Source organism: Aedes aegypti, chromosome 2 (assembly GCF_002204515.2).
Source record: "Aedes aegypti strain LVP_AGWG chromosome 2, AaegL5.0 Primary Assembly, whole genome shotgun sequence".
In the NCBI taxonomy this organism is placed as follows: Eukaryota; Metazoa; Arthropoda; class Insecta; order Diptera; family Culicidae; genus Aedes; species Aedes aegypti.
The window spans coordinates 219,603,343-219,624,973 of NC_035108.1; the positions used below are offsets into that span (position 1 = coordinate 219,603,343).

The 21,631-nt window shown below is 42.7% G+C and overlaps 1 protein-coding gene and 2 long non-coding RNA genes across 8 annotated transcripts in view; 1 reads left to right on the forward strand and 2 right to left on the reverse strand.

Moving 5' to 3' along the window:
• The window catches only part of LOC5569572 (GTP-binding protein Di-Ras2), a 264,012-nt gene that overhangs the window by 46,761 nt on the left and 195,620 nt on the right, over window positions 1-21,631 (forward strand). The gene's annotated exons all lie outside the window — the stretch shown is intronic.
• Window positions 13,794-14,519, reverse strand: LOC110676383. Its single transcript, XR_002500331.1, has 4 exons — window positions 14,228-14,519; window positions 14,096-14,164; window positions 13,957-14,019; window positions 13,794-13,886 (listed from the first exon to the last, which is right to left on the reverse strand). It is a non-coding gene; the product is annotated as an uncharacterized LOC110676383 (long non-coding RNA).
• On the reverse strand, window positions 20,383-21,082 carry LOC110676384. Of its 2 annotated transcripts, XR_002500333.1 has the most exons (4): window positions 21,053-21,082; window positions 20,921-20,989; window positions 20,782-20,844; window positions 20,383-20,710 (listed from the first exon to the last, which is right to left on the reverse strand). It is a non-coding gene; the product is annotated as an uncharacterized LOC110676384 (long non-coding RNA). The 2 variants fall into 2 exon arrangements; XR_002500332.1 differs by having other exon boundaries at window positions 20,921-21,074.

Here is a 21,631-nt window from a genome sequence, read left to right on the forward strand (position 1 = left end):
AAGCAGATTCTCGCAGAAAAGGGGAAGTTGGTGCCGTTCGTTTAGACAATTGAGCGATTTGTTGTCTTTGTATCGCCAGTTCCTTCCTAATCTCGGCATGTACCATCTCCTGTCTATCGGCAATAGCCTTAAAGGCATCGCCGAACGATGAAACGACCGATTTGAATCGTGCGATTTTCATAAGCTTCGCACACTCGTCACACATCCAAAACAAATTTGGGCTGTCGTGAACGATTTTCACAAATGGTTTATTTAGCTTTGTAGCCGAGCATCTAAGGTGAATCATCCGTTCGCAAAAAGCCATACAAGTGATGTGTTCGTCATCACTTTTTACCGGCTTTGCGCAGTGATCACAAGCGTCGGACATATTGCTCTAACCGCGATGGGGATGCCCTTAATTTTGTACGGTAGCCCGGAAAGTGCACAGAGGGAACAGTGAAGAAAAACAAACAAAAACAATAGTTCACCGCGCTCAGTATGATCGGATTTTCTAGATGTTTTCACAATATTGTGCTTGCTATTCGTTAATGTCCACTATACAGCGGAGCGTGATCGGTTTATTCAACGGGAGACACGAGAAACAACTGAAAACGACCGGTTTTACACGGGTAAAAAAAAAACGAATTCAAAACGGCGAGAAATGTACACAAATCAAAAACCGTTCAACTCACATTATGTTATAATTTGCGCGATTTGCGTTTGTCGATACACTCTTGATAATTTTATTTCGGCTCCAGACATAAAATACCTGTGTCTTCATTTAAGGGCTTTCTACGTTTTAAATACACTATTTAATCAATTAAAGACTATACTGTGTGAGATAGGCTCGTCATTATTATTACAATGTTTATAAACAATTAATATTTTGACGTTTAGATAGATTTTGATCTGCAAATAGAAGAAGCTTTAATGAAGTTATTATTGTGTTATATTTGTAATTGCAAAACATAATAACAGCTTATTTGAGAACAAACCTTGAATATGTTCTAAATATGTATTATAAATGTATATTCTAAGTATTTTCAAAACTTGCTGTTGTCGTTGAACTGCAAGACGTATGGATTACAGTACCGGCTAAAAATATGAAATTATGACTGCGAGAGATGAATACCCTATTCTTTTGGTTAAAGATCTGGATTCATTTTGGTGATGCGATGAAGAAATTTGATATTTTTGATATTTTTTTAATTTGAAATGTATTTTTTAGCATATGAATTACTTTGAAATTATTTCAATATTTCAACACAAGCTTCTGCTAGAAACGTAAGCCATGTCATCATATTTTGAACGGCACTGTAAGCTTCGCATAGAATCTGCCATATTATTCCTCCACGCGGATCAAATTTTTTTTTAAAAATAACAAAACTTTGATGAATATATTAATCGTTTTTCATTTGCATTGCTGGCGCATGAATTCTAGTAAAGTTAAATTAGCAGTTTCACGATAAATCTTTCACCGCAATGAAAATATCAAACGTGTGCTAGAATAAGGGCGTAAGCCGCATCATCGATTTATCTTCATCGATCCTCTCTTCCGTTAATAAAGGTGACAAGACACAAGTTTGTTTTTTGATCTCAGGACGCAAGGTTGCATCGTTGCCTAGCGTTCTGAAGTGAAAAAATGCTAACAAACCCGCATCTTGTCACCTTCAATAACAGAAGAGAGGATATATGAAGAGAAATCGATCATGCGACTTACGCCCTTATTCTAGCACACGCTTGATATAACTAAACGTATTATATAAGATACATTATTTCTGTATCTGAATTATAGTTGTGGTCATCTATTTCACCACTTGTGAATTATTTCTGAGATCAATGTAGCCATACTATTCCTAAACATAATTTCATTTGTCAGTTTTATATGACACTCTGCACTTGTGTAGTTGTCGCGTACCTGCAGGAATAAAATAGACCCCTTTGTGCGGCCCTTAGCCTCTTGCCCAGCAACTCCTATCCCTACCTCCTCGTGGTACTGGCCGGGGTACGAGTAACCTTGGGGAAGATCGGGTAACCAAACCCCGGTGGGAACTTTGGTCGTATGCTGACAGGGAAGGGGGGGTTTGCTTTTGCAAACCTGGAGCGTCTGTACTCCATGTTAGGAGCGGCTCACAACAGCGTCTGTTCCCCATGTCAGGGGCGGCTGATCATCGTCCGAGTGCCAAAGAAGGACTCTAAGCTAAACTGCGCACTATGGCCCTCCGAACGTTTAGGGGGAATGGTCCTCCGGAAATCTAGGGGGTTGGTGTCAGGCCCTGCAAGCCAACCGTAAAAACACATCAGCACAGGAACGTCAACGAGAGAATACGAACCGGAACAATCGGCAAAGACCACAGCGACGAAAAAGGACTAGCGATTGAAAACTCGGTACGTGGAACTGCAAATCTCTCAACTTCATTGGAAGTACTCGCATACTCTCCGATGTACTGAAAACCCGTGGTTTCGACATCGTAGCGCTGCAGGAGGTGTGCTGGACAGGAGCATTGGTGCGAACGTTTAGAGGTAATCATACCATATAGGCTCCCCCAGATCTAAGCGACTGTTTACGGCGACAGCGACAAACAATCGCCGCGATTTCGCTTATTTTTCGCTGCATGCACTGTTTGATGAGCGCGTCTAAGCCACAGAGATGCGATTTCGCAGTGATTCGCGTCGTGTCAGTCAAGATGGTTCCATAGAAGAGTGCTTGCAGCGACACAACAACGAAATCGCGACGAATTTTTGTCGCTGTCGCCGTAAAAAGTCGCGTAGATTTGGGGGAGCCTTATACCAGAGCTGCGGCAACACACGCGAGCTGGGAACAGCTTTCATTCCGGGACAAAAAGCGTCGCCTGAAAGAGGTGGAATGCCAAGAGATGGAGTTGCTGTACCGTTCTCAAGAAACGTGGAAGTTCTATCAGAAGCTCAACACATCCCGCAATGGCTTCGTCTCGCGAGCTGAAATGTGCCGGGATATGGATGGGAGCATCTTGACGGACGGACGCGAGGTGATCGAAAGGTGGAAGTAGCACTACGATGAACACCTTAATGGCGCAGAGAACACAGGCACAGAAGGTCAGGACAACGAAGGCGATGGCTACGTCAGCACAGCGGACAGTGGAAACCAACCAGCTCCCACGATGGGGGAAGTTAAGGATGCTATTCAACAGCTCAAGAACAACAAGGCCGCTGGCAAGGATGGTACCGAAGCCGAACTCATCAAGATGGGCCCGGACAGGTTGGCCGCTTGTCTGCATCGGCTGATAGTCAGAATCTGGGAAACGGAACAACTACCGGAGGAGTGGAAGCAAGGCGTTATATGCCCTATCTACAAAAAGGCTGACAAACTGGAGTGTGAAAATTATCGTGCAATCACCATCCTAAACGCCGCCTACAAAGTGCTATCCCAGATTCTCTTCCGTCGTCTATCACCTATAGCAAACGAGTTCGTGGGAAGTTATCAAGCATGTTTCATCGACGGCCGCTCGACAACGGACCAGATCTTTTCCATGCGGCAAATCCTCCAGAAATGCCGCGAGTACCAGATCCCTACGCACCATTTGTTCATCGATTTCAAGGCGGCATACGATAGTATCGAACTTGTAGAGCTATGGAAAATCATGGACGAGAACAGCTTTTCCGGGAAGCTCACAAGATTGATCAGAGCAACAATGGACGGTGTGCAAAACTGCGTGAAGATCTCGGGCGAACACTCCAGTTCGTTCGAGTCTCGGCGGGGACTACAACAGGGCGATGGACTTTCGTGCCTGTTGTTCAATATTGCGCTTGAAGGTGTTATGCGGAGAGCCGGACTTAACAGTCGAGGCACGATTTTCACGAGATCCGGACAATTTGTTTGCTTCGCGAATGACATGGATATTATTGGGAGAAAATTTGAAACGGTGGCAGATTTGTTCACCCGTCTAAAACGCGAAGCAACAAGAGTCGGGCTAATGGTGAATGCGTCGAAAACAAAGTACATGCTGGTTGGCGGAACTGAGCGCGACATGACCCGCCTAGGAAGCAGTGTTACGATAGACGGAGATACCTTCGAGGTGGTGGACGAGTTCGTCTACCTCGGATCCTTGTTGACGGCTGACAACAATGTTAGTCGGGAAATACGAAGGCGCATCATCAGCGGAAGTCGTGCCTACTATGGGCTCCAGAAGAAACTGCGGTCAAGAAAGATTCACCTCCGCACCAAATTTACGATGTACAAAACGCTCATAAGACCGGTAGTCCTCTATGGGCATGAGGCGTGGACTATGCTCGAGGAGGACTTGCAAGCTCTTGGGGTTTTCGAACGCCGAGTGCTAAGGACGATCTTCGGCGGCGTACAGGAGAACGGCGTGTGGCGGCGAAGGATGAACCACGAGCTCGCTCAACTCTACGGCGAACCTAGTATCGTAAAGGTAGCTAAAGCATGAAGGATACGCTGGGCAGGGCATGTTGCAAGAATGCCGGACAACAACCCTGTAAAGATGGTGTTCGCTTCGAATCCGGTCGGAACAAGAAGGCGTGGGGCGCAGCGAGCTAGGTGGATTGACCAGATGCACCAGGACCTGGAGAGCGTGGGTCACAATCGAGGATGGAGAGAAGTGAATTGGCGAATTATTGTTGGCGAGGCTTTATCAAGATAATTGATGTAAAGCCAAATAAGTAAGTAAGTAAGTAAGTTCGTAATACAAAAGTATTTTGTGGGTTAAATCACTCGCAAATAGCTATACTTTAACTAATATAACTAACTGCATTATATATTGATGAGATTGCGATATAAATGTATTTTACAAGTTATATTACTTGTAATCTGCTTGATTTCAACAAATAAATGCCAGTGAGTTATATAAGTTTTTCGCTAGTGTTTATAGCTAGCAAATAACTTTATTATAACATATATTTGATAATACGTTAAAGAATTGTCTATTGGAATGATCTTGCAAAATTTCGAGATGTGTGCGATATGAACTCAATGAAACTAGAAAAATACAACCGAATATGTATGAAACGTTAATTTTAAACTATTATATGACAAGCTGTGTTACTTGGGTAAATGTCCTCTACAATGTAATCAGAAGCATCATCAACAGATGTTTGGTTCTCCAGATTTGTATTTTTAAAAATTTGAGGTTTTGCTTCGATTCATCTTCACCTTAAAATACTTTATTGGAACGTTTGAATATTTTTGCCCAAATATCAGATTCATTAGCTCCACTGTATTATTGAGATTCGGATAGTTCTGAAAACTACAAACGTCTGCCGGTCTACTTTGCCGAAAGCATACTTTTGTTTCGATAGATCCCACTTACCCTGGGTATAATGATACAGGTCGGACTCGATTATCCGGAGTATCGATTTTTTTCACTCCGGATAATCGAATCCTCCGGATAATCGAATCACTAGGAAAAAAAATTGAAATCTTTGACAAAAGAACTTAAATATTATCTTTTTTGTTATTTTATTTATATGACGCGGTGGCGTAGCCAAGAATTTTTTTCTAGGAACAGTAGGCGTCTTTTCACAAGAAAAAAAAATTGACCGGCATACACAAAAAACACTTTTTCAAACCCCACCTTTCTTAAATACGTTCTAAACTGCAAAACCATTCATATTGTACATTGCAATACCAAATTATCTCAGATTTATGCATAAAAATTGAAAAACAAGAACATCAGAAAATAAATTCCGGATAATCGAGTCTAAAATTCCGGATAATCGAGTCCCCGGAGTCTCCGGATAATCGAGTCCGACCTGTATTTAGGTTAAGTTAGACCATAGAAAATTTCATATGAAACGAAAACAAAATACCAATTTATCGTTGGCAACTTGTAATAATTCTTGAAGTTGTAGCTCACTGATGATAATTCAATTTATGACACATTTATTTCTCGCGAGTGAATACATAAATGGCGCTAAATTGACAACTACAGTATGGCCCATGAAAAAATGCGAAATTCGTCATATCATGTTTTATGGTAGTTTTTTTTGTCGGTAGCGATAGGAGTAGTAATGGCACTCTTAATCTGCCCTAAGCTCCTTCCCAGCATTTGCTTTTATAAGCCTCTATTGCGTTCATCACACAGACGTTCCTAAGCAATGTTGCTCAAATGGTCACTGTGTACCCTAGCAGCAATCAGCCCTTACCGTAGTTTTGCAGTCTAGTAGTTCAGACTACTATCGAACTATGATAAGGTCTGAAATGCTACTAGAGTGGTTAAAGTGAAGAACGAAATAGTTTTATTAAAAGGTCCTCATTCCCCATTTCATTTCATCACTCACAATCGTCACTTTTATTTTGGACACTATCACGTATATCACCGATTATCACTCATCAACTATCGTAATACACTTCAGATATACTTTCCATTATATCACTTTTCACATCCCACCATTTTCATATAAATTCATTGTTATTACCAGGGAAAGTGTACCAGTTATGGCTATAGTGGTTCCCTGTTTGGCCATATGTGCTTTCTCAAAAACTTTCACATGCTGAATATTCTTTAATGTTTTAACATCAAGATTCATTTGATATCAAACTACTAAAACACAAAGAATGATTAAAAATTTGAAAAATAATCAAATTATCACGTATGGCGAAATAGGGAACCATTATGTCCATAACTGGTACACCTACCCCATTTACCATCTGTTAGCATTACTAAGTAATTAAAAGATATTCAATTTGAATATTCCATTATTTTTGTTGCTGTAGAGTCATTACTATTCGAACTACAATTTAGCACTATCTAGAAAGTTAGAGTATAACAAAATCACTTCGATCAATTATCCTGCACTCGCTGTCATTATTAACACTTTTATCATGTATATTTGAAGAACTAGGCAATAATGTTCATATTCAGAGAAATGATTGCAAAATGTATTATGGCCTTTATTTAATTAGTAGAGTTCACATCATTATACATCATCATTATTATATTTTTAATCAAACTATCAGAATCACTTCCAATTTCATTTTAAAATTTTCATCACCATAGATTTTGTTATAAATCACTATTAGCACCCTCACAATCACTAAAATTAATAACAACGAGTGTTACGCGCAGTACCACCAAACACCTATCCTTATGTTGCATTTTAAAACGATTGATCACACGTTAGCTTCGAAACTTAACAACCATTACTGATTAGTACAAAGGATGCTACAGCTTGTGGTAAACGAACTGAACCATCAACAACCAGCACTGGTTTATAACTAATGAGCCCTGGCGGTCCCTCCGTTCGAAGAGGACCTGATAATATGTCGAAACATATTAACAGATCCTCCGCCTGAATGCAGCCGTTTCATGATAAATCTTGAACCGTTAGAGGTGTGCCAAAGTATTGGGAAGGTGATATGTTTCACAGACGAGTATTATTATAGTGCACCTTCTACTTTGGCACCGTCAAACCCTGTGATCGTGGCCAGGGATCATGTTTTATGGTAGTTATTACATAGAAAATGTGAATGAAACATAAATATTATTTATTAATTGTATTGTTTATTCTATTAGGGCTCAGTTTTTCTCTTTGGACATGATTTTTATCTGTTACTTTCACCCTACCAGAGAGGAACTGGAAGCATACCTTCAAATTTTATCATGCATACGTCGAGTTCAATATCTGTGTGATGAAAGCTTCTAAAACACCAACGATGGCGTGAGGTTCTTCACAGGTCTTGTCTCTAGCATACACCCATATAAAAATATAGAATTGGTTCATACCTGGGTAATTGGAGAATTAAACATATTTTCGTTGAAACGGCTCATTTTGGAGGGCTTTGATTAAACCTTCATATAAGTGTGATAAGCGGCTCCATTTTGATCAAAGCCTATGAGCTAGTATTTATATAAGTTGTCCCTAACCGAAGGAACAAATTTCATCCTCAAAATTCTGTAATAGGCCTCCATATTTATTTTTTATTCAACTTTAACGAAAATTAAAGGCATATCAAACCTATAAGACGCAAATGCCCTCAAAACTATGACCCTGACAAAATGTTTTTTTGTGATCATGAAAAACACGTTCTCTAAAAACTCCTCCATCCTCTGATACCAAACAAACTAAAATTTTCATCAATAAAGTGGGATTTTTGAATGTGGAAAGTTTATCACCAAAGTATACGACAATCAGACGCTGTTTCTAGCTTTGGGTGGACAAAACCTTTGAACTTCTTTGCTTTATTACATTATTTAGGACAGTAAGAAAAATATGATAAAAATTATCCTGGATAGCGAAGTTATGTCAGAATAATGACTGTTCATTTTATAAAGTGGACACCTTGTGCATGCTGTATCTTTCTTATTAATCAATGAAATTTCAATCGGTTTTTTGCACATCGTTCGACTAGTATTGTACAATGTTGTGATAATAAAAATTCTCCAAAATAATTAAATTTCACACGAATATGGAACAACGATTAGATCGGTCGATTTTTTGAGGTTATCAAAATCAATGATTGTAAGAAATTGGCTGGAAAATTCGATAATTTATATTTTCTATTTTCAAAAAAGGCTTGTTCTTCGAAAGCATCATCAGAAGCCTGATGGAAAAAATCAAGTTATTTTTGGAGCAACAATTTTACATATATAATAAAATCAATTTTCCCGTATATTTAAAAAATTTTTTTTTTTAATTTGATGGGAATTGATATGAGTAGAATTTTTTGTGTAAAAGTACGTCCTGACGGAAGTCCTAATATAGTATTAATATGAAAAATAACTTACGCCTTCATAGAGTTACTTAGTAAGTCCCCACGTCACATTCAAAGCACAACAGAAACACAATTGTTTTATTCTTAGAAGACCTATCAAAGTACATTGACAATCATCAAAATTGGCAACACTGCTGTAATAAAATCGATTTTATTTTCCACATATTATGTTCATAATATATTATTCTGTGATTACCAATTGAAAAATTCGGTGAAAACTGTTTACAATTTGCTGTAGATCGATAAATATGCGTACATGATTTTAAAAGTATGAGACTTTTTAGTAAAACTGCCATAAACAGTAAAATTTATACTTAAGACTGTAGTTTAATCTCACGATTTAGCTTTCGTTTATACTAATATAGTTTCTTTAGTAATCCAAACTAGTTTTGAACACGCTTTTTACTTTTCTCTTTTGCTGGGAGTGAAAGGATTGTGTATCAGCAAATTTGGCCATAAATGGGTAAATCACTAAAGTTACCTAATGTCATAGAATGGTGGAATATAATTGATATTTTTAAAGCTTTACCTTTAGTAGAATAGTAAAGGATACAAACATACAATTTGTTCATAAAAATAAGGATTTTTGTTTTGCGAAAAATAATGTTAAACTTTGACGGACAGCTTTTTTTAGAAGTTTTTGGAAAAACTATTTAGCTCTTCAACCAAAAGCATTTTCAAAGATTTTATATTTTCATAGCATTTTAGAATAATAGGTCAACGATACACAGAAAACCGATTACGATTTTATCATTAAATAAAAAAGATATAGTGTTGGAGAGCGGTACTACCCAGAATTCAACCCTGTTCACGATGCAGATAACTGACCTACATACGGAACGAGAATGCAGCTGTTCTTATTTTCTGCTTGAACTGCCGCACAGTCGATGGCCACTGCTAAGGTCAAGAGCGGGAGAATTTGGTATGAGCTCCATGTATATACCGTGGATGGATTCCCATAAGGCGCAGCAGTGGTGAATATGATCACCACTGATAAGGAGAGATGAAGAGATGTAGCCGACTCTCACAGGGCCCACTGAACCCGATGGTAAAACATCGCACATGGGCAATCACGGTGGACTGATGACCTGCATGATATTGATCGGGCAGATACCAACAGACCACCGATCGTGTGTGGAGGCTGCGCGCGGGCTATTTTTAATCCGTTTTGTGTTAGTCGATAAGCGAAATAAATGTTAGAATTTAAGTAAATAAATGTCCAGTTTTGTAGTGAATAAATGTAGTGCTTTTGTAAACCGCCTTTGAATAAATGTCGCGTGTGTAGTTTTTTGAGTGGTCCGAGAATTTGGATGGCCTGTGACCCAGTTAAAACGACCGGAGAAGGTCCCCAAAAACAACTACATTCCGAGTGTTGAGGAGCCATCTACGGAACAGGATTATCGAAGGCGAAGGTAAATCGGTTCCCCAACATTTTGGTCCTTCGAACCGGATGGTTGGACCTCTCTGTGGAATGGAAGGAACGTATTTTTGCTGATCTGGAACTCGTCGGAAACAATAGCCTGAGGCAGGCTTGGTTTGGCGCCATCAACGGTGATTGTGAGATCGATTTCGCCATAGTTTCCCACGAACAATCACTTCCACGGCCATCACACTTGGGGTAATTATCACCGCGCCATCACTGCACTACAGGACAAAGGATATTGGAGGATAAAGGAAGGAGATCGTTGCTTCGATTTGAACATCCATCGAATGGATTGTTTCCACAGGTGAGTTGGAACAAAAACCTATATGTCCATTCGAAGCTAGGGAGTTGCGCCATCCTAACACACGGTTTTTTTGGAAATTTCTTTCGTTCACATCGTTGGACTGCTCGGATGAGTTATTCGCATGTGCATGCCAGGACTGTTGGTCATCGGAATCCGGACCAATACCTTCAACACACGACGTCTCTCATAGAGACCACATCGGATGCTAGTCTGGACCACTGATCCAGTACCGGATTTGCTTTTCCAGGTAAATATACCTTAGATCAGTGTATGTCCTGCCGTTGCTTGTGATTTCACGATTCTAACACCCGTATTTCGACGTGTTTTTCTCTGGATTTCCCTTTCATCGAGAGTGGAGGACATTAAATGGAGGCGAGTAGTGGTTTACTATCCTGATCAACATTACTGAGGACGTTTAGTGGATCTTGAAAGACGACCGCCCTTGAAGAACCATTGTCGAGGCAATCGATTCGACCGTCTATACAGAAGGAATTTGGCGTTTGACAAGAAGAGGCAGTATCGAATGTAATTTTATGTGGTGAGTGCCAAGAACGTATATGTCTCCGAAGCGAAGATAATATACATTTTAATTTGAATTCGAATCCTCTTCAAATCATTTGCCACGCAATCCCTGAGCAAAACTGTTCGTACTAGAACAATTGTCTCATTCTGCTGCTGACTGGAGTTTGGAACCTTTGGACGTTGTTTTGGTCGTTTCCCTTTCGGATTGGTGCAGTTATTGGTTGCATGGGCGAGTTGACTGTGTGGATTTTGGCTTTGCTGATTGCATCTTTTGGATTACAAATTAGCTGTAGCTGTATGTTCTCATAGGTGAGCTACAACAGTATATGTCTGCCGAAGTCAAACTCTGGTTACTACAGTTAGTTTCCTACCTCCTCTCCTCTCACATTCCAACGGATTCGAGTCGGACTGCGGCGAACGGTGCATGACGTCACATCAGGGGTTCTTCAATTTCGGACGAGTGTAGTTGATCGTAGTACATCAATTTATTCTGTCAGGTAGGCTTCAACAGTATATGTCCGCCGAAGCCTTGGACTTTTCGGATCTCTACACTATCCAAATCGTTTATTTACCGGTTCGAGTGACGTAAACGCACCATGGCGCCACAACAAAGGAAGAAGCCACCTACCCTCAAGCTGTTGATGGTCCAGCTGAAGAATATCCAAACATCCTTGGACGACATCTGGAGATTTGTGAATGGTTACCAGTCGACTACTACTGCAAACCAGGTGAACGTTCGCTTGCAAAAACTTGATGAGTTGTGGGAGAGATATGGTGAGACCCTGGTAGAAGTTCAGACTCATGACGATTTTGAGGATGAGGATGAAACGTTCGAAAAAGCTAGAATAGTATATAGCGATAGGTACTACCACTGTAAGGCGTTCTTGATGGATAGGGCCAAGGAACTGGAAGATCCAGATGATATTGAACATTCCATGCGAGCAAATGAGACGTTGGGACATGGCCATGGTTCCCTCGATCACGTACGGTTGCCCCAAATCAAGATCCAGGTTTTCAACGGGGACATCGATGAATGGATCAGCTTTCGCGATTTGTTCTGTTCACTCATTCATCGAAAGACAGACTTACCGGAGGTGGAAAAGTTCCACTATCTTAAGGGATGCCTTCAGGGGGAACCAAAAAGCCTGATTGATTCCTTGAAGATAACTAGAACAAATTACCAAATTGCGTGGGATATGCTGTTAAAACGGTACGATAACAGCAAGCAATTGAAAAAGCGACAGGTACAAGCTTTATTCAATTTGCCAACGTTGTCCAAAGAATCGGTAACGGATCTGCATTGTCTCATTGATGGTTTCGAAAAGGTCGTGCAAAATCTAGATCAAGTGATTGAGCAGGAAGACTACAAGGACCTTTTGTTAGTCACCCTGCTTACAACACGGTTGGACCCGGTAACTCGTCGAGGATGGGAGGAACATTCCTCAATTAAGGATCAAGACACCTTAGCAGATCTCTCAGATTTCTTACATCGCAGAATCCGAATCTTGGAGTCACTTCCAACGAAAATTGCAGACACCAGAGGTTCTCAACAACAACCGTTCAGACAGAAGTCGTCAGCTGTGAAGGCCAGCTACGGTTCTGTGCAGTCAACTGGAGGACGATGTGCAATGTGTTAGGAGGATCATCAACTATACCAATGTTCTTCCTTCCAACGGTTGTCAGTGCGAGAGAGAGATGCGGTGCTTAGGTCAAGCTCCTTATGCAGAAACTGCTTCAGATCGGGACATCTAGCAAGGGATTGTTCGTCGAAGTATCTCTGTCGCAATTGTAAGGGTCGGCACCACACTTTAGTGTGTTTGAAACAGAATAAGACTGGTTCAGTTAAGGATGCTGCTGCTATCGGGAACAATAATCCTCCTCCACAAACAGAATCGGTTGAACCATCTCCTTCAACATCCGCTCAGGTGGTTAACATGGTAGCCACTGAAACTATAGTCTCTGGGACTACTCAACAGTTCTCCTCTAAGGTTTTATTGGCTACTGCGGTCGTTATCGTAGAAGATGACGAGGGTGGTCGATACCCGGCTCGTGCTTTGTTGGATTCCGGTTCCGAAAGCAATTTTATCGCAGAACGGTTGAGTCAACGTCTCAGGACACATCGAGAAAGGGTAGAGGTATCAGTACTTGGAATTGGTCAAGCAGCAACGAAGGTGAAACATCAGATTTCTGCAATGGTACGTTCGCGAGTTACGGCTTTCTCGCAAAACATGAATTTCCTCGTTTTACCAAGAGTCACGGTGAATTTACCAACGGCGAAGGTGAGCACTCAAGGATGGTCGGTTCCTGACGGGATCAGTTTGGCAGATCCCACCTTTTTCAATCCAGGATTAGTGGATATGGTGTTGGGCATCGAATACTTTTTTGATTTCTTCGGATCGGGTCGAAGAATTTCACTTGGAGATCACCTACCGGCACTAAACGACTCTGTGTTTGGTTGGGTGGTATGCGGAGGCCTGACAAATCCTACTCAAGGTCTTCGCATCAACTGTAGTACGGCAACTACACAAGGATTGGAGGAACTAGTCGCACGGTTCTGGGCTAGTGAAGAGGTGGGCACTTCTAACGTGTTTTCGCCGGAGGAAAGAAAGTGTGAGGAGAGCTTTCGTAAATCAGTTCGTAGGGAATCTGATGGTCGTTATTCTGTTTCGTTGCCGAAGGATGGAGACGCAATTTCCAAGTTGGGCGAGTCACGGGACATCGCATTCCGGCGACTTCAAGGCACGGAACGCAGATTGGCGAGGGATGCTGGTCTGTGCGAACAATATCATGAGTTCATGGCAGAGTATATAAATTTGGGACACATGACGAAAATAGAAGATACGGCTGATAACCTGAAACGGTGCTGTTGGCTCACCATACAACAAAGAGCAGATTCCGTTTTTATAAACCGTTTATTTGAGTTCAATGTGGGGGCGGTTATAAAATTCCTGGATGAGAGGAGAGTAGCTATGTAATAAAGAGTTTTCATAAAACAATGCATCTACAAATTTTACTCACGTTTACTACGCGCTCGGAGTCAGACAACAATTGATACTCTGACGGTTATTGTTGCATGGATACCTAAAGTTAATTTTAAGTTAATATCTTTTATGGTTGATTCAATTATACTGTACAAACGAAAATAATAATCACTCACCAACTAATTATTTGTGTGATTTTAGATTTAACTGCCGTAATGAATTGCTCGCCGTTCGTTTAGGTTAAGCTAATAGATAAGTAGTTTAGAATAGAAATTCAGCATGTTCAGTTCATAATAATTCACTCTTACCGTACTAATAGAAAATAGCTTATTAACTTTTATCATTAACTAACAATAGATTAAGATTTTACTAACTTTAGACATAAGTTTGTTTTAGATTAAAGAATTGTGCCAATTTGTCTTTGTTCACGCCTCGTTATTCTAATTTCTTGCTAATAATCTCATCTCCTTGACAGTTTGCCAAGTCCATATAGGTACTACAGTTTCCCTTTGTAATAGTATTCGTAGAAGCGTTGCCAGTCCGGTGGAACTGCGCGTTGACAACACTCCCCCGGGGTACGCCAACTTCCGGTTGGCTTATAATGCTTCGCGGTGAACATCAAGGACTGCCAGCTTCGTAGCAGGCCGTTCGTACACTCCGTTAGCTGTTTGAACGGTGGCAGATCGGATGCATCCATCTCGTCCTTTGTTGGTCAGAATGATTCGTCCCTTTGGCCAACAATTTCTGGGAAGTCTTGGGTCAGCGATGACGACTATGTCGCCGATCGAAAGCGGCTTCGTGTGCGCAAACCATTTTGTCCGCCTGGATATTTCTGGGAGATAATCACTTACCCAGCGTCTCCAGAACTGATTGGCGAGTATCTGAGAGATTCGGTAATTGCGCTGTAATGTAGAACCACTATTATCTAGGGTTGAAAGAGGTTTAGACCCATTCGATGACCCGAGAATAAAATGATTTGGGGTCAACGCTGGAGCAGAATCGTTGTCGATTGGTACATGGGTCAGGGGCCGAGCATTCACGATATTCTCTATTTCCGTGAGTGTGTTCCTTAGTTCTTCGTCCGTGAGCTTCGATGCAGGACGAATTGCCATTAGGTTAGTCTTCACCGTACGGATCAATCTCTCCCAGCAACCACCCATATGAGGTGCAGCAGGGGGGTTGAAAATCCATTCTGTATCAGGACTCACAAATTCGGCCATCACAGGTTGGTTGATTGCAGCCACAGCTTCACTTAATTCTCGGTTTGCACCGATGAAATTTGTACCTCGGTCACTATAGATTCTCCTCGGAGTACCCCTGCGAGAAATGAAGTTTCGTAGACCCATAATACATGAGTTAGTACTGAGGGAACAGACCAGCTCAATGTGGATCGCTCGGACGGTCAAGCAGGTAATCAGCATTCCCCAACGTTTTTCCGTCCTCCTACCGACGACCACCTCCAGAGGACCAAAGTAGTCTACCCCGACATATGTGAAGGGGCGCGTGAACGCTGCAAGTCTTGCTGCTGGAAGGTCCGCCATGAATGGCGGTTGTGGAGCCGCATTTTCGTTTTTGCAACGCTGACAACCTTTGCGTGCCTTGGTGAAGGCGACTCGAATGCGGGGGATGTGAAACTTTTGTCTCAGTTCGTTTATAACAGTTTCGTGATTACAATGATGGTATTTGTAGTGATAGTGCATAATTACTAGCGTCGTGATGTGGTGAGTACGTGGCAAAATAATTGGCTGCTTGGTGTCGTGACTGACAAATTGACAAGCGCCAATTCTGCTTCACATCCTCAGAACTCCCTGTTCATCTAACCATGGGCTCATTTGATACAGCGGACTAGATTTTGGAAGAAGTTTTACAGAAGAAGTTGAGCGTTGTTGCTGCAGAGTAGTTACTTCGTCAGGGAAACCTGCTTGTTGAGCAACACGAAATAGATACGCTTCAGCTTTTCTGAGTTCCATCATTGTCAGCGGTCCTAGAAAAATTTGTTGCTGTTTCGCTTTCAGTCGTAAGTTAGAGATGTAACGAAAAACAAATGCCATGCTGTTTCGTACGCGCTGCCAGTTCGAGAAGTTGTTGTACCGAATAAGTGAAATGTGTGGAGCCGTGCGATGAACCATCAAGACTGGACGAAGCTCTGTAGTGGGCGGTGAAACTAGACGAGGGGTTTGAGGCCATTTTGTTTCTGAACACCATAGAAAATCCGGACCGGTGAACCATCTGCTGTCTGATGAAAGATCCGGCTTTCCGTCCCACTTAGTCCCATCGTCGGCCGCGTTAAGCCTGGTCGGCACCCATCGCCATTCCTCTGGCTCAGATGTTTCGAGAATCTCACTTACTCGGAAGGCTACAAATTGTGAGTAGCGACGATGATCTGAATTGATCCAGTGAAGCACGTCCCGAGAATCTGTCCAATACACTCGTCGAGTAATCCGAAGCGTTAGAGAGGAGATGATGGTCTGCGCTAGTCTTGCTCCAAGAACGGCACCTTGAAGTTCCAACCGAGGTATGGAAAGGAACTTTAATGGAGCTACACGAGCTTTCGAAGCTACAATAGAGCACTGCGTAGATCCGTTGTAGTCGAATCGAAGGAACGCTATCGCCGCAAACCCGTTTTCGCTTGCGTCGACGAACGTGTGGAGTTGGATGTCGGTACAGCTGCTTACTGCTAACGGAGAGCTGTAACAGCGTGGAAGGCGGACGTTTTCTACTTGGGGAAGAACGCTTGTCCACAGCTGCCATTTCCTGTACACATCTCCTGAGACTTCTTCGTCCCACTGCACCTTCGATCTCCACACTTCCTGTAGCAAAATTTTGAGAAATATTAGGAAGTGTGCGATAAGTCCTAAAGGATCAAAGATCGTCATTAAGACCCGGAGCATTTCTCTTTTGGTGGGCGGTCTTTGGCCCGTTAGAAGAAGTGAATCGTATCGGTTCCACCCTACTTTGAATAAGAATTCATCTGTTTCCGTACTCCACCACATTCCGAGGACTTTCTCGACGGCAATTTCGGAGGAAAGATCCATATCCTTCTCAGCCGTATCACCTTCGTGCAGTGCCGTAAGAACAGTTCTGGAATTGCACATCCAATTGCGGATCTCAAAGCCACCTTGAGAATGCACATATTTAACCTCTTCCGCTAACCGTATTGCTTGATTTTCCTCATCGACGCTCACTAACATGTCGTCTACATAATGGCGCTTTGTTATTGCTTCCACAGCAATTGGATGGGTGGCCCGGAAACGTTCTGCATTTACGTTTTTGACGTATTGGGCACAGCTAGGAGAACAGCTGGCCCCAAAACTCATTACTTGCAACACGTAGACAGCCAATTCGCCGTTCTCGTCTGTCCAGAAGAATCTGTGACAATGTTGGTCCTCGGTTCGCATCAAAATCTGATGGAACATTTCACGGATGTCTCCGGATAATCCAATTCGACCTTGGCGAAATTGTAGGAGTATCGCCAACAGTGAGCATAGCAGATCGGGGCCCTTTAACAAGGCGGAATTCAATGAAACGTTGAATGATTTGGCGGCTGCGTCCCACACCAATCTTATCTTTCCTGGCTTGTTGGGGTTCGTAACAGGGAATATGGGCAGGTACCAGGTGCGCGGGTACGACTGTTCAAGTTCCTCTGGTGTCAGCTTTCTGGCGTATCCTTTGGCAACATATTCAGCAATTTTTCCGTTGAGAGTCTCTGCTAAGTCAATATCTCTGTCCATTCGCTTTCTGAGCTGTTGATGCCTACGCAAAGCCATCGCTTGATTGTTTGGCAGTCGTACTTTGTCGTGTCTCCAGAGCAATCCTACTTCATAACGATTATCGAGAAGTTTTGTCGTCGATTCGAGCAGATATTTGGCGCGTTGATCTTCGGAGGAAAGGAGAAGATTCCCATTAGGCTTCGCGACACCAAGACTGTCCAGCGCAAAGTATGCCTTCATAGCCTGGTGAAGCTGGTCGTCTGAATCTTGATTTTCAGAGCATACGTGGACCATGCACTGGGCGGACCCTCCGGCGTCACGACTCAACCTTCCACAAACCGTCCAGCCAATACGGGTCTTGACACCAACAGGGTCCTCGAAATTTCCTTCTTTGCATTTGAGTACTACTCCGACAGAAACATGCTTCATTCCTATCAGAATACGTGGTCTAGCCTCACGATATGATTGGATTGGCAGCCCACGCAGATGGGGATACAGTCGCTTCAATTCTGCAGCCTCCAATGTTTGAAATGGTAATAGCAGTTCCTTGACGGTCCTAACAGATGTAAGGGGGAACCTTTTGTGTTGACTATGAACTCCAGCGATGTCCAGATCGACAACTCGGGAGCTACCTTCGTTTCGTTCCGCACCGCCGGTCCATCGAAGGCAAAGTGGTAGAGCGCCACCTTCAAGTTGTAGTTCTTCTGCCAACTCCTCATCTAATAGTGTAAGCTCCGATCCTTCATCAAAGAACGCATACGTTTCGACGGATCGACTTTTTCCATAAAGTATTACCGGTAGGTAACGAAAAAGAACGGAACTAGAAGTTGTACGGTGGACGTTGCAATCATGTGTCTGGGTACCGATTTTTATTTCGGATGACTGCTGTCCGGACGGCTGTGTGCACACGTTTGCACTCGTGGTCGCTACCTTTTTATCATTGTGAAGTAGCTGATGATGCTTCAGTTCACACCCATCCTTTCCACATGGTTTCACCTTACATACTCCTTTGTGACTGCGGAGACATTTTCGGCAAAGTCCGCTTTCTCTAACTGCAGCCCATCTTGATTCTCTGGATAGTTCTAGAAAACGCCTGCATTTTTCAACTGCCTTGCACCCGCCTTTGCATATAGGACACGTCTCGTGATCCATTCGACCCGATGCTGGCTTGAATTTACCCGATGAAGGGTGAACGCTCGATGATTCAGAATGGGCGTTTAGGAAAGCATTTCCTTTCTTGTTTCCACGAGAATCGCCCCGAGTCGACTTTGACTCTAAACCAACTGGAGGAATAGCAATTGTGCTTGCTGCTTCGGCTAAAGAGTAAACCCAGTTTCCAAACGCTGCTAAATTCACCGCTGGAAGTGTTTGGCGGTAGCGTGCCCAGTCCAGCTTGATGGTTGGTGGAAGCTTGGCAACGAGCTGATGTAACAGAGAGATGTTGTATAAATACTCTTCCATCCCACATGCGTCGACCGTCGCACAAAAGTTACGGACGTTCACAGCAAACTCAACGATAGTTTCAAATTTATGCTCTCTCATAGCCGGCAGATGGTTAATTTTTGAGATTAACGAATGTACAATCGACTCCGGCTGACCAAAGAGCATACGCAGAGTATCGATTACACGCTGAACGTTTGACGGATGCATGAGCAAACTTTTCACCGCCTCATACGCTTTACCCTTCATGCACTTCTGCAGTCTGATAATATTCTCATCATCAGTAAATCCGCACATCGCAGTAGTATTAGTGAAAGTTGATAAGAATATCGGCCATTCTTCGGGTTGTCCGGAGAACGGAGGCAAATCTTTCGATATCGCTTGTCGGGCAGCGAGTTGTTGGCTGTTCGGTGCTTGATACTGGTGCGGATTTGGGTGGGAAACGATTATCGGAGATGGCATACGGTTGCGTTCAGGTGGCGGGTATACTGAAGTACCCTGAGGCAGTGGCAGGTACGATGGACGATAAGCAGGAATTCCGACTTCACGTGGTAGACTGGCGGACGACCTATTAGCATCGCTGAAAAGTTGGCTAGCATGGCTGGGTGTGCACCTAGGGCCTGGTCTCATGCTGTACTGAGGCGAATTTGGTTGTTGAACGGACAGGTTCGTAAAAGGTAATTCTTCTACATCCTCTGCTACTCTTACTGAATTGGAGTATTTCGTATGAAGCTTGCCATCCTGAAGCAGGGTATTCGTCTTTTTTATCCAACTCTCGACTCTACTGGAACCTGTGCCATACGACGAACCAGAGCGGCTGCTCATTTGCTCGAGAATGCTATACTTCTTCTGTATGTATTCTCGCTGTAGTGCATTTTCTTCATCAAGTCTCTGAAGTTGCAGCATCAGTGACTTTTGTGTAGAACTCGACCTTATGGTCCCGGCCGGAGTTCCCTTCGGCTGGTTTTCGCGTTCTGCATTGGATTTCTGTAAAGAATCAAAGGCTGACACATCTGCGGTTTCTTCTACAGCTGGCGGTAAATCGGAAATGGGAGCTTCCTTTCGTGAAGCGCTCCTTGTGGTTACTCGTAACGTGTTCGTGGGTCGTCTTATTTCCGAAGAAGACGCCTTTCCATCGCTATGTTTGCGTTGCTTATTCTGACTGCCGGTTACACCACTCGTTGATGGGAGTTGTTGACCACTTGTCAAGGTTGTTTGCTGGAGCCCGGTTGCATCGGCGCATTCGGGACAACACCAGCTCACCTTCTCAACATCTTCTGTCACTCCCACGCATGAAAAATGATGCCATTCATGGCAGAGATCGCACTGCACCATAGCACTATCGTCGGGTTCTCTACAAGATTTACAAGACCATCCTGGGCGAGTCTGCACCACTTCTTCCGTCGTAATTGTCACCACTGGTAAGCTTTCTACTCCGGCGGGAGTATCACTTCTATCCTTATCCGATCTATCGCCTTTCGATCCACCGTATGCGCCTGATTTGCTGGTATTGCGGCTAGACATTTTGTTCGGCTGAACTAAACGAATTTTATAATTTGTTGGCTCACCATACAACAAAGAGCAGATTCCGTTTTTATAAACCGTTTATTTGAGTTCAATGTGGGGGCGGTTATAAAATTCCTGGATGAGAGGAGAGTAGCTATGTAATAAAGAGTTTTAAAAAAAACAATGCATCTACAAATTTTACTCACGTTTACTACGCGCTCGGAGTCAGACAACAATTGATACTCTGACGGTTATTGTTGCATGGATACCTAAAGTTAATTTTAAGTTAATATCTTTTATGGTTGATTCAATTATACTGTACAAACGAAAATAATAATCACTCACCAACTAATTATTTGTGTGATTTTAGATTTAACTGCCGTAATGAATTGCTCGCCGTTCGTTTAGGTTAAGCTAATAGATAAGTAGTTTAGAATAGAAATTCAGCATGTTCAGTTCATAATAATTCACTCTTACCGTACTAATAGAAAATAGCTTATTAACTTTTGTCATTAACTAACAATAGATTAAGATTTTACTAACTTTAGACATAAGTTTGTTTTAGATTAAAGAATTGTGCCAATTTGTCTTTGTTCACGCCTCGTTATTCTAATTTCTTGCCATCTCATCTCCTTGACAGTTTGCCAAGTCCATATAGGTACTACAGTTTCCCTTTGTAATAGTATTCGTAGAAGCGTTGCCAGTCCGGTGGAACTGCGCGTTGACAACAGATGCTATTTGCCTCATCATCCGGTCATTAAGGAAGCGAGCACAACCACCAAGGTCCGCGTGGTGTTCGACGCGTCGTGCAAGACGTCGTCCGGTGTTTCACTCAACGATGCTCTGCTGGTGGGACCGACTGTGCAGGAGGACTTGCGATCGATTATGCTTCGGAGTCGCGTAAGGCAAATCATGCTGGTAGCCGATGTGGAGAAGATGTTCCGGCAAATATTCGTTCAACAAACCGATAGGCCGTTACAATGTATTTTGTGGCGCTTCGATCCACTGGATAAGGTAGACGCGTATGAGCTTGATACTGTCACGTACGGAACAAAG